Here is a 12,774-nt window from a genome sequence, read left to right on the forward strand (position 1 = left end):
CAAACTATATAAAAATACTGATGGAAGAAATCAGAAAGAATAAATATAAAGATATACTACTTTCATGAATTGGAAGATTCAATGTTGCTAAGAGGCCAGTTCTCTCCAAACTGATCTACAGATTAAGAGAAACTCCAATCAAAATCCCACTAGGCTTTTGGCAGATATCAACAAACAAATTTTAAAATACACTGAAAGGCAAAAAACTTGATCAGCCAAAAGAACAATGAAAAAGATCAACAAAGATGGTGAATTCACACTATCTGATTTCAAAACATGTTATACAACTATAGTACTCAAGACAGCATAATACTAACATAAGAATGGATATACAGGGCTGGGGCTATAGCTCACTGGCAGAGCACTTGCTGAGCATGTGTGAGGCACTGGGTTCAATCCCCAGCACCACATAAAAATAAATAAGTAAAATAAAGGTATGTGTGTCCATTTACAACTAAAACTATTTTTTAAAAAGAACAGATATACAGATAAATGGCATAGGATTGAGAGTACTGAAATGAACCATTATATTAGATAAATGTTTTTTCAACAAAGGAATAAGACAATTAAATGGAGGAAAAAATAGCTTTTTTTTTTTTTTTAACAAATGGAGCTATGGAAATTTGAAAATAATGTGTAAAGCAGAGAGTGAAACTTTGGACTCATATCTTGCAGAATAATAAAAATCAATGTAAAATGTTCATAGACCTAAATGAAAGAACTAATCTATAAAACTTCTACAAATAAACACAGAAGAAAATCTTAGTTACCCTGAATTAATCATAGATCTTAGATATATCACCAACACCATGATCATAAAACAAATTAATAAAGGAGACCTCATTAAAACTTAAAAACCTTATGTGCTTCAAAAGACAAGAAAAAATTTAAAAGTCAGGACTGGGAGAACATATTATAAACAATATACCAACTTCTTTCCAGAATATACAAATAACATAACAATTCAATTAAAAAACAACCTAATTTTAAAGGGATACACATATTAAAACCCCAATAAGGTACACAACACATCCACTAGAATGGCTACAATCAAGACATAGCAAGAACTGCTAAGGATGTAGAAAAACTAGTACCCAGTGCATTGCTGGTGATAATGCAATGTACAGTCACTTTGGAAAACAGTTTCAGTTTTGCAAAGTTAGACATAAACATATCATATAACTCAGCAATGCCATTTCCTAGGAGTCTGCCCAAGTAAAATGAAAATATGTCTGCACAGAGACTTGCATGAGAAGGTCATAGCAGCTTGTTCATATCATCCCCCAAGATGGAAATAATGCAAATATCCATCAGCTGATGAATGGAGAAACAAAATGTAGTCTATTCATACAATGGAATGCTATTCAGAAATAAAACGCATCAAATTAGTCCTTAGTATGGGCTTGCTGCACTCTAGATGTCAGGTAGCAATAACAGCAGTGTCATAGTAATCATTATAAAATTAGAAAACTATGTGCTTCAAAAGACAAAAAAAAATTATGTGCAAAAATTTATGTTACAACATGGATAAGCCTCTCAAAAACATTTTGCTAAATTAATGAAGCCAGATCTAAAATACTGCACAATATATGATTCCACACATATAAAATGTCAAGAAAAGGCAAATCTCCAGAGACAGGAGACAGATTACTGGCTGTCTGGAGCTGGAGAGGAAGCAGTACAGGCACTGATGCAAATAGGCTCAAATGAGACTTCTTAGAAAGGTGGTGAAAAACTTCTAAAATGAGATTGCTGTAATGGTTGTATAACTCCATGCATTTAGAGAAATTACTGAGTTTACACTTTAAATGGGTAATTTTTATGGAATGTAAATTATACTCGGTAACACTGATAAAATAAAAAAAGAAAGAAAGAACACAGTGAATCATCAGAGCAAACTCTCAGCAAATCAAATCAACTGCTATCTCTTTTACAAAGAATGACTGCTCCCTGTAATGATGGAACAGTATGGAAATAACAGGAGATTAAAATAGGTCAGGGAGACCCGACAAAGCAGCTGTTCTATATCATATAAAATACATATAAAAGTCTATGGCAGGATCTCAAACTGTTTTATTTTGAAGCAACAGTATCCTAATTCTCCCAAAAAAGTAACACAATAACATACTGTTAAGATTACAACTAATTTTAAAAATGCACATAACACCCTCCTTCTATAGAACTTCATGTTCTTCACATATAGTCTGACGATGTTCTCAAGAGTTTATTTGCAAAATAAATGTTTCATAAAATAAGCCATCTATGATAAATGATCAAGCACTTGATAATATCAGGGAAAGTCTCTAAGTTAAATAACATTGAGGGGGGTAGTATCTGGGTTTTAAAAAGGAAGTTGAAAGAACCTCGGGGGTTAGACACCTTTGAAACGGAAAGTTATTTGATCATGTAGCAGGCAACTAATAAAAGCAGCAGCTACCTCCTGGGACAGAAATAGGTCATGGAAGTACACATGCTACATTGATGTAGTAAATGCTAATAGAGATATTTTTAAGGCTAAAAATGGAAGCCATCCCGGCAATAGCACCTGTACTGCTGCATACTTCAGACAATACTCCGAGGCCGGAGTTAAGGGCCTACACAGCTACCTACACAGCAGGATGCGTAGCCTACATGCTCAGCTCACTAATCTCAAACTGAACCCACACAACTTTTGACAAAAAAAAAAAAAAAATTTTAAATATATAAACTAAGATGAAAAACAAATATGCAGATAGGAAAAACTACCAAAGTGGAGTAAGCAGAGGAAGAGCAGATGCACAGGACAGCGTTGGAAGCTGGGAAACAGAGCAGGCCTGCTGGCAGGGAAAGAGCCTCTGGGGTAACAGAAGCTGTAAAAGACCAACTTCATCTACCTCACATTTCTACGAAGGCTTAACCCTGAAATCTCAAGTTTTGAAATAGTTGTAGAAGAAATAGTCTAGATAAGTTGTTTTTAGAACTTGTAAAGATATGGGTTTGAAGCTGGACTGTGGAAATCTGACTCTCACATAAAATCAGCTCTGTGGCTCCAGAGGAGTCACTTCATCTCCAAGTCTGTACAACAGGGATAAATACCATGACCCATCCTGGAAGGGCATGATGCGGGCAGTACCAGATCCTGAGGATGACTATTGACCACTGCTACCACTCAACCTGATCTCTAGAGCACAGCAAGCCCATACTAAGCACTGTACAGATGTACTCAATTAGTCCCATGAGGTGTCTTCTGACAGTATCTTCATTTTACAGAGAAAACTGAAGCTCGGAAATTACAAACTAGCTCAAGGTCACATAATCACATAGTTAAAAAGTGATATGGTCTAGATTCAAACCCAGGCAGCACGCTTATAGAAACTAGAATGAACTTTACATAAAGCCATTAGAGGAAACACCCTCTAACCTCGTGCTTCTAAACCTACAGATCAGCTTCAGTCACCTCATTCTTGTCTTCCTCTCTCCTGTAAGATTAGGAGAGTTTTTCAAAGGGGACCTCTTACATGGGTTTTGAATGCCATTCTCTGGGCACCTTTAGTAACCCTGCCATAGACTGCTCTCTCTCTCTCTCTCTCTCTCTCTCTCTCTCTCTCTCTCTCTCTCTCTCTCAACACTTCAATGCCTCATGCACTGGAACTTCCTCTTTCCATTTAAATATTTAAATATTCTCAACTATTTCGACCTAAAACAAATCCTACCTCCCTACATCCTGCAGGCCTCTCCTAAAGTTTGCTCTAATTGTTCATGTTAGTCTTTTTGAAAGAACTGTCTATACTCCCTCTCTCCATAGACTCCAACTCAATCTTTAATACATTCCTGCCCCATTTCCACCTTGCACTTCTTAAAACTGTTCCCCCTAGGATTCCCAGAGACCTTCTTGTGACTACACAGCACTTATAATCATTCTTAGACCCTCAGAAGCATCTAACAGAGATAAGCATTCCCTGCTCCTTGAAACACACTTTTCCCTTTGCTTCAGAGATATAAGACACACCTGGTGAGGGAGGGGCTGCAGGGACGAAGCATCCTTCCAGGGCATGCCCCCACTGACCCACCTCCCCCAGCCATATCCCACCTGCCTACAGTTACTACCCAGTCAGTCCATTCAAACTTAGATGAACTAATTAGGATACAGCTCTAATAAACTAAGCACTCACCTCTGAATATCCCTGCCTTCACAGGAGCTTTATAGGAACACCTCACATACAAAACATAATACTTTCCCTGTCCCCCTCACCCCTCCAAATTGGGCTCTTTTCTAATTTTCTCTATTTAGTGAATGGCTACAATGGACTAAACTTGGCCAAGCAAGAAATTTAGAAATCTTTCTTAACCCCTATTCTTTCATCATCTCCTAAACCAAACATGATCTAATCTGATCCATTTTGTCAATTAAATTTCTCTTGACTTCTTAATCAGAACCTTTGCTCTGTCCTCTCTTTCCATCTCATTTGCTTTGCTCCAAACACCAACCTTTTTACCTAGTAACTTACTCTCCTTCTTATTAGCACAAATGTTAACCCCATTATAGAAAAGTCTCCTCTGACGTCAGTCTAAGCCCATGTCTCAGTGTCAGAACACTATCCAAGTTTGCAGTTATACTTAAATATGATTATTTAACGTATCTTCACCTATATATTGTAAGGTCTGAGGAAGCACACAATAGGAACTCAATAAATACATGTTGTTAAGTTGATGTAATCCGATTCCTTCAATTTTCGCATGGAAGCAACCAAGAGGTGGTTTGTCTAAGGTCTTATGGTTAGGATCTGCATCTTCTGATATTCAATAATGTATGTTTTCTACAATACCAAATTCTTTCACCAATCATGTCTCAGAAAACAAGTATGACAATACCATCAGCTGTACTGTAATCAAGGAGATATTTCTTTAAAAATAGATTATGCAAAAGCTCAATTTATTTGTAAATACATCTGCTCTTCTCTCTCAACAGAATTGTTTTAAATGACTGTTATTCTCTCTGTCTACCAGAATTCTTTATGGAACAGGATTTTAAAAGAAAGTCATCTAAGACTTTAAGATATCATACATGAGATATCAAAGAGAATTTTAAGACAGACTACCCTGGAGATTTGTACAAAGAAGGCTACAAGCTGGCTATGCAACGTTGACTGCTATGCTGGGAGCGGATGGGCCAGGAGAGAAAGCTTGTAAGGAGGCTTCGTAGAGAGGATGTTAAATTAGAGCTGTGTACTGTAAGACCCGTCCCATTTGCACTGTGAAAAAAGGGCCTATACCCCTATATGTATCAGGGCAAAGGATGCCTAAGCATCCCATGGATCAGATGTGAACAAATATAAATACTGGTGCACAGTCATCATGTCTTCTGCCCAAGAGACCTTCCTGATGGGATCTCAGCAGAAGGAAGACAGAGACCTCTAGATCCCCAAAGCATGTATACTTGGCATTCTGAGAATTACATAGAAATTTCTGTGTACAAACTAAGAATTTTTTTGTGTATTATGTTTAAACTAAGAGAAATCAGAAAAGTTGTATAACATGTTTTAGTTTTCATCTAGAAGAATTTTTTTATCTTGAACAAATTTAAGGGAATGTGAAAGATAAAATAATGTTTTGTGTTTGTGTCTCAGGGACTCTTAACATATCAACTTAACTAAATATAATAAAAAAATTCTGAGAGCATAAGAAGGAGGGAGGTGGGTGTTTTTCACATTTGAAATGCTTAACTTTTTTCAGCTTATAAAAAAGCAACCAAAATCCTACTTCCTTTTAGAGTGTATTTCCATGTTTGAAATTCTAGGCAAGAATTTAAACTTTAATGCTAAATATTGAATTAAAAATTCACTTAAGACATCCTACAATTTGCAATATTTACATGTAAAATGCATAATTTAAAAGTTGAATTGGTAACATTTTGCAGTCCTGAATCTTTTCTTACTACTTTCACCCAAGAAAAATTAAGTCAACTCATGAATTCTGAATGACTCGGCAATTAAATTTAAAAAAAAAAACATAAAAGTACATGGACATGGTTCCTCTGAGGAGTTGAAATAATGTTATAGTTGTCTATACTCTTTCTTTAGACCCCATTTCCCATAATTTAAAGCAGAAAGAAATGCGCATTATCTCAGACCAAGAAGTACATGTCAGAGGGAAAGAAGTTGGCAGCAAAGAGGCCTTAAAAATCCTAAGAGGGATCATCCATAGTACATAGCCAAGAGAACAAACCAAGGACATTTTACAGCATTCTCCCAGCTGCTAGACTCAAATGACATGCAATCTCCCCTGAAAACCCATCAGAGCTAGAACACCAAAAGCTCACAACGGGGACCGTCCAAGCAATCCAACTGAGATTTCAAAATATTCTCTGGTGTCTATGGAGCATGTGCTCCTATTTCAAATTAGCCCAACTGCCAGAATGCTCCCGTGTGGGAAGGCAGTCAACAAAGCATCAAAAGGACCTTATGGCATTTTGGGACACTTGTGTTATCCTTTGCCCTGAATTTTAATATAAGCAATCACAAAATCTCCTTGGTTTACATCATTCCCATATAATGTATCTTGATTTAAAATATATAATATAAATCAATTTAACCTATTCCAATTATTTTATAGTTCCATCAGGCAAATAGATTTCAAAATAATAAAATTCTATACCATACTCTGTTTCCTGAAGAAACTAAGGAATAGGATAATTCTCTAATACTGTAGTGATTTTTAAAACAAATCACTCTCTCTTCATTATTTTAACCAAACTTTATTTAGATGGTGTAATCCATCTATATACTTATTATTACAGGACCATTTTTAACACTGCCATCTGAACTATAAAATAATGCTGTGCTAACTGAAATTAAATTATGTTTGGGGCATCAACAGAGGACTAAATGAAATGATGGTCAATATCTGGTTAATTTTATCAATGTAGATGGCTCTATTATACACTGGTCATCCATATTCATTTTTAGGACCACTGTAAAACTTCTACTTGGTTTTATGCCATATTATACAATAATTTTATTGTTGGTATACAAAGGCAGGCTACCATACTATTATATATCCTTATTTTCTGGCAGAAGCATTAAATGGTCATTACATAGTCTATGTTTCATGGTATTATATTTCTATGGTACCACAGTTCCCCTTCAGATGTTCTTTTAGTGTCTTCTTATTAACTCTACCCCTTCAAACCCAAACATTCCTCAGAGACCACCCCAAAGGCAAAGGGAATGCCAAGGAACCTAAGCACAGAAATGTTTTCCTTAGGTATAATTTCAAAGAGTAGACCAAGGAACAAAGCAGGGACCCAAACACTTGTACTTAGTCAATGCTCGCTCTCTAGATTGAATTACTACTCTTCGTAACTTTGATTCCTTCATGTTACAGCATATTTATTAAGTTGATGGCATTTACTCTGCAATATCTCCTAACACCTGGAGTGCATTTTATCAGAATCTTCTTTAGCAAATTTCCCATCATTATCACCCTTTCCTGATTTCATATCTGGCTATGTGCCTAAGGTATTCTGTTTCACTTAGAAATCCCCCTGGAAGGGTGACCATGATCTGCAAGGTAGAAGTAGAGGAGTCCTTAAGAATAATTACAACAGCACCAAAAATAGGTGACGGATAATTTATATACATATTTTGTTTGGTTCATATTGTATGACCCACTCTGTGTTTGTAAATAAATTTGAATTTCTTATAATTACATAATACAAAAATCTAGGCTACTGATTTAGCTAGAAAAATAGTTATATCAGGCCTGCATTTCACATGGCAATTTATTAATGGTTGCACTTTTAGACAAAGTATGGCCTCTCCATACTGCCACAATCCCCACCATCCCCTATTATCCACGGACAGCCTACATTACTCAGTCATGCTACCTGCCTGACTCCTTATGGGCATTTGTGTTTGTAAACCATTTCTTAACCAGAATATATTAAGAACCCAAAATATCTCACACCAAAAAAGATGTAATGCAATCAAAAAATGGTCAATAAGCTGAACAGAGATACTGCTCAAAAGAAGTACAATTAATCAATAATTATATGAAAATGATGTTCAACATCTTCAGCCACTAGGGAAATGCAAACCAAAACTATATTGAGATTCTATCTTACCCCAATCAGAAGGCAATTACCAAGGAAACAAAAAATAACAAATGCTGATGAGGATATGGGATAAAAGGAACCCTTATACACCACTGGTAGGAGTGTAAACTAGTACAGCTAAGACTAGAACTACCATATGATTCAACTATACCACTCCCAACTATATACCAGAAGAAATCAAAATTGGCATATAATAGAGATATGTGTTTACTGTGGCACTATTACAATAGACAAGTTATAGAATCATCCTAAATTAAAAGATGAACACTAAAAGATGAACAGAGATGAACAGAGAAAGAAGATAAAGCATGTACACATAACAGAGTATTATTCTGCCATAAAGAAGACAAAAATCATGTCATTGAAAAAAATAGATTAAACTGTAGATCATCATGTTAAGCAAAATAAGTCAGACTCAAAAAGACTAGTATTGCATGTTTTCTCTCATATGGAGAATCGGGGGTGAAACAAAGAAGAAATGAAGGTAATAAGCCTTTAAAAAAAAATAAGACAGCTAATACGATCCATCTTTATGGTAAAGACTTTCCTCCTATGATCCGGAATTAGGAAGAGATTGCTCTTCCCACTTCTACTATTGTAGGTCCTAGCCACTACAATAAGAAAAAAAAAAAAAAAATGAAAAGAAAAAGAAAGAAATAAAAAGGGAAAAGATTAGAAAGGAAAAAAGCCAAGTTGTACTTTTTGCATATAACAATCATCTACATTAAAAACTCTTATGAATCTACAAAAAAAGCAACTAATCTAATAAATGTGTTTACTAAGGTGGCAGAAATTAAGGACAACATGTAAATACCACATGTAATCTATACAATAACAATGAATATTGGGACATTAATTTTTAAATGATACATTTCATAATAGCTTCAAAACCATAAAATGGTTAAGAATAACGTTTTTAAAATGTGTAAGATGTATATAATGAAAATTATAAAACTTTCCTAAGAGAATTGTAAGGACTAAAATGTTAAATTAAATAGGGATACTAAGACAATGAATCAAAAGACTTACTACTGTTAAGATGCCAGTTCTCTCCAAATTTATCTATAGATTTAATGCAATCCCAATCAAATTTTTAGTAAGCTATCAAGCTACTTCTAAAAAGTCTGCAAAAATGAAGATTGGCCAAATTTTGGAAAAGAAATAATTTTTGAGAATTTACTGCCTGATTTTAAAGTTATAATAAAATAAGACAGCAACGAAAAGATAGTAAATATAAAGTACTTATATTTTATACAAAAGATTTTATATAAAAAGTATATAAGAAAACAGCAAATATAAAGGAAACAAGATAATGTGATACAGGTGTAAGGACAGCCATATACAGTCTAGAAAATAAACACTCATATATAGTCAACTGATTTCCATCAAAGGTGTGAGAGCACTAACAGAGGGAAAGGATACACTTTTAAAAAAACCAATGCTAGAAAAAAATTGACCCCATGTGTAGAAATATTAGTTCTGTCCAAGCTATGATTTCAGGTTAGGAAAAGGTTTCTGGCATAGGCTACAAAATACAGATTAAAAAATTGATAAATTAGACTCCATCAAAATTAACAGTTTCTTGTCTCCAAAAGACACTAATAAGAAAATAAAAGTCATAGTTTGGAAAAAAATATTTTTAAAACATATCGAGTAATTCATAAAGCATAAAATGTATTTAAAATACCTCTTAAAATTTAACAAAACCCAACTTTTAAAATGCACGAAAATTAGACACTTCACCATAGAAAACATATGAATGAGTAATAAGACTATTGAGAAGACATTCAACTCTATTAGTTAGGAGGAAATTTAAGCCACACTGAGATACTACAAAACATCAACTGGATGAGTTATATTAAAATGACTGCGAATGGCAAGTGTTGACAAGAATATGGAGCAACTCTCACTCTCATACGCTTTCAGAGAAAATGCAAAGCATTTCTATGAATATGAAAACACATTCAGTGTCTCACAAAATTAAACATACATTTAACTATATGATCTAGTAATTCAAGCCCTAGGTATTTATCCAAGAAAAGTAAAAATGTACATCCACAAAAAATTTATATGTAAATATTGTTTCTTTACTCACAATAACCAAAAACCTGGAAACTCAAATGTCAGTCTTGCAAATGGATAAAACTGAGGAATAGCCCTTGAATGGAATATTATTCATGAATCAACAAACAAACAAACAAGCAAAAAATAATGACATATGCAACATGGATAAATACCAAAGGCAATCATCTACTGTTTTAAAAAATCTAATTGTGGAACAATAAAAACTATGGGGATACAAAATAAATTGACAGTGCCAGGTGCCAGAGCTGGGGCTATGGAGAAGAGAGGGGCAGAGAATGACTACTTAGGGGTAAGAGGAAACTCTTTGGGATGGTGTAGAAATATTCCACATCATGCTTGTGATGGTGATCATAAGAATAAATTTGTTAAAATGCAACAAACTATACATCTAAAATGGGGACTTTTATTGTATGTAAATTATGCTTTAATCTGATTATTTTTGAAAAAATGTTGAGAAACTCATAAAATCACTGAGATGACTGAGGAAACAAACAAGGATAATCTTCCAGAAAACATGCAAAATCTACAATGTAAAATTGACTAGATGAGGAAATGGCTGCAGTTTTCTTTGTCACCAAACCCCAAATGCCAGAACCTTACTGCAACTACTAATAATGCCAGCCCTGCATCAGGCAGTCCACCCTACAACACCCTGCAAAACCACTCTTAGCTGCTTGACCTTCTGTCCATGCTTGGGACAGAAGGTCAGTACAGAGTACATTTACTCCTGTTGTTCTCTTCCAAGTCACATCTCCCCTATGGTATCTGACTGGAGAGCCCTAAATCCAAGCTGCATGAGAGTCTAGAAATTTGGGTGTCCACACCATAAATTAACTTGGAATAGTAAGCCATCACCTATAGGACAGATAATGTAAACCGCAATTAGATAAAAGGCGGTAAATAACTGTAAAGTCATAGACAGTGAAGTTAAAGCCCAGTACTCTTGCTTTATGACTTGTGAGACTGACTTGCTTGATGGTTAAGATCAAACTTAGAGATTGAGATTAAATACAGAGGTCAAGAAAAGTTCATATTTGGATCTTGCCCTCAAAGTCAGCCTGAACCCAGGGAACAAGAGGACTTCTCTAAGGAGGTTTGCAACTCTGGGTCACACAACCTCCTGATCAAGGAGGTTGATGAGGCCACTAGAGGAAAAGCAACTCAGTGCAGCTGCTGCAGAGGAGGATCAAGGAGACATTCCTGGTGCTTTCAAGGGAAGCCACCTCATCAAGGAGACCTCGCCTAACCAATGGCACTAATGGAACTAAAAAGCTGCTCTTAAGTTATCTATGAGTGATCCCTGTGGGAACCACAGCTGACTCTTTAACAGACAAGAACAGATCACTTTGACCAGCTTGATCTTAAACACCTAGCAAAACAGTTAAAATCAAAATATAGTCATTCTTGGGCATTTTAAAAGAAATAATACTTAAATGTAACTTAAGATGTACACTTGTGTTAGCCCACTAGAATAAAGACTAAAAGCTAAGTATAGAAAACTCTACTAAACACAGGTTACACTCCTGATAACCTGGACAAGGTTAAAGTTCCCAAATAAAGGCCTTGTCTTCTCTAGCCTTTACTAGGCCTTGTTTTGTGAACAACTTCTGTTCTTCCACTCCCTGGTGAGGAATTATTGACTTCTGTCATCTTCATGATATTCATTGGCATGTTCTAGATTCTGCAACATTTATATTGTATTAATCTCATTCCAGTATTCATGTCTTTTTGTTCTCTCATAGAGTCACCCAACCCCAGATGCCTTTACAATCTGCTCTTCCCCAACCAGACTTCTAGCATGGACTCCTCGATTAACCCGATTTCTAAAAAGGGAATTCCAAACTGCTTGCCCCATGCTGCCCCCTCCCAGCTAGAAGAAGCCAGAATGGTCATCGCCCCCTTTCCCTATAGCAGTAAAGGAGTTAAGCCAGAATTGGGTACAGGCAGTAAGTGTAGAAATCGTGGATCAGTTAAATCAAGGAAATGAAGTCCATGAAAACCATCTGCCTCTGGAAGTCTGAAAGTTGAAGACTGCCCCTGGAAGAATGGACTTTTTACATCTCACCTGCAAAACCAGCCCCAGTCACTTAGGCAGGAAGGGGAGAGAAGGCTTCAGAAAGTACTGGAGAACAAAAGATTTTCTTATAAAAACAGAAATGGGGGAAATGTAATGTACAAAGCTGTTCCCCCCGCCCTTTCTGGTGCAGCCATTTTTCCTGCCTCCCAACCACTTGTCAATCTGTGAACATCCTAGCTAGCTATTGGTTCATCAGTCAGCTTGCAGTATCCTTCTCCATTATTGGTCCCCTGTTAGCCTGGCAGAATTCAACTGATTCACGGTAGCTAGCCCGCCATCTTTTTCTCTCACTTTTCTCTCCTACTCACTTGCTCTCTTTCTCCTCCTTGCTTTTCTACTCTCTCTAGCACATGCCCTTTCTCTTTCCTTTCTATTTTCCTCTCATTTTCTCTCTTAACCTGCAGGGAGACACTCTGTTTGCTTAATAAACTCCTTTATGTGATTTCCTGTGCCTGGCATGGTTTCCGTGGGATCCCTTACAACACTGGTTTGCTTTTAACATTTTGTCTATTAAATTTTA

At 35.8% G+C, this 12,774-nt stretch overlaps 1 protein-coding gene across 3 annotated transcripts in view; it reads right to left on the bottom strand.

Moving 5' to 3' along the window:
• The window catches only part of IGSF11 (immunoglobulin superfamily member 11), a 153,187-nt gene that overhangs the window by 24,707 nt on the left and 115,706 nt on the right, over window positions 1-12,774 (bottom strand). The gene's annotated exons all lie outside the window — the stretch shown is intronic.

The sequence above is a fragment of the Sciurus vulgaris genome (assembly GCF_902686455.1).
Source record: "Sciurus vulgaris genome assembly, chromosome: 10".
In the NCBI taxonomy this organism is placed as follows: Eukaryota; Metazoa; Chordata; class Mammalia; order Rodentia; family Sciuridae; genus Sciurus; species Sciurus vulgaris.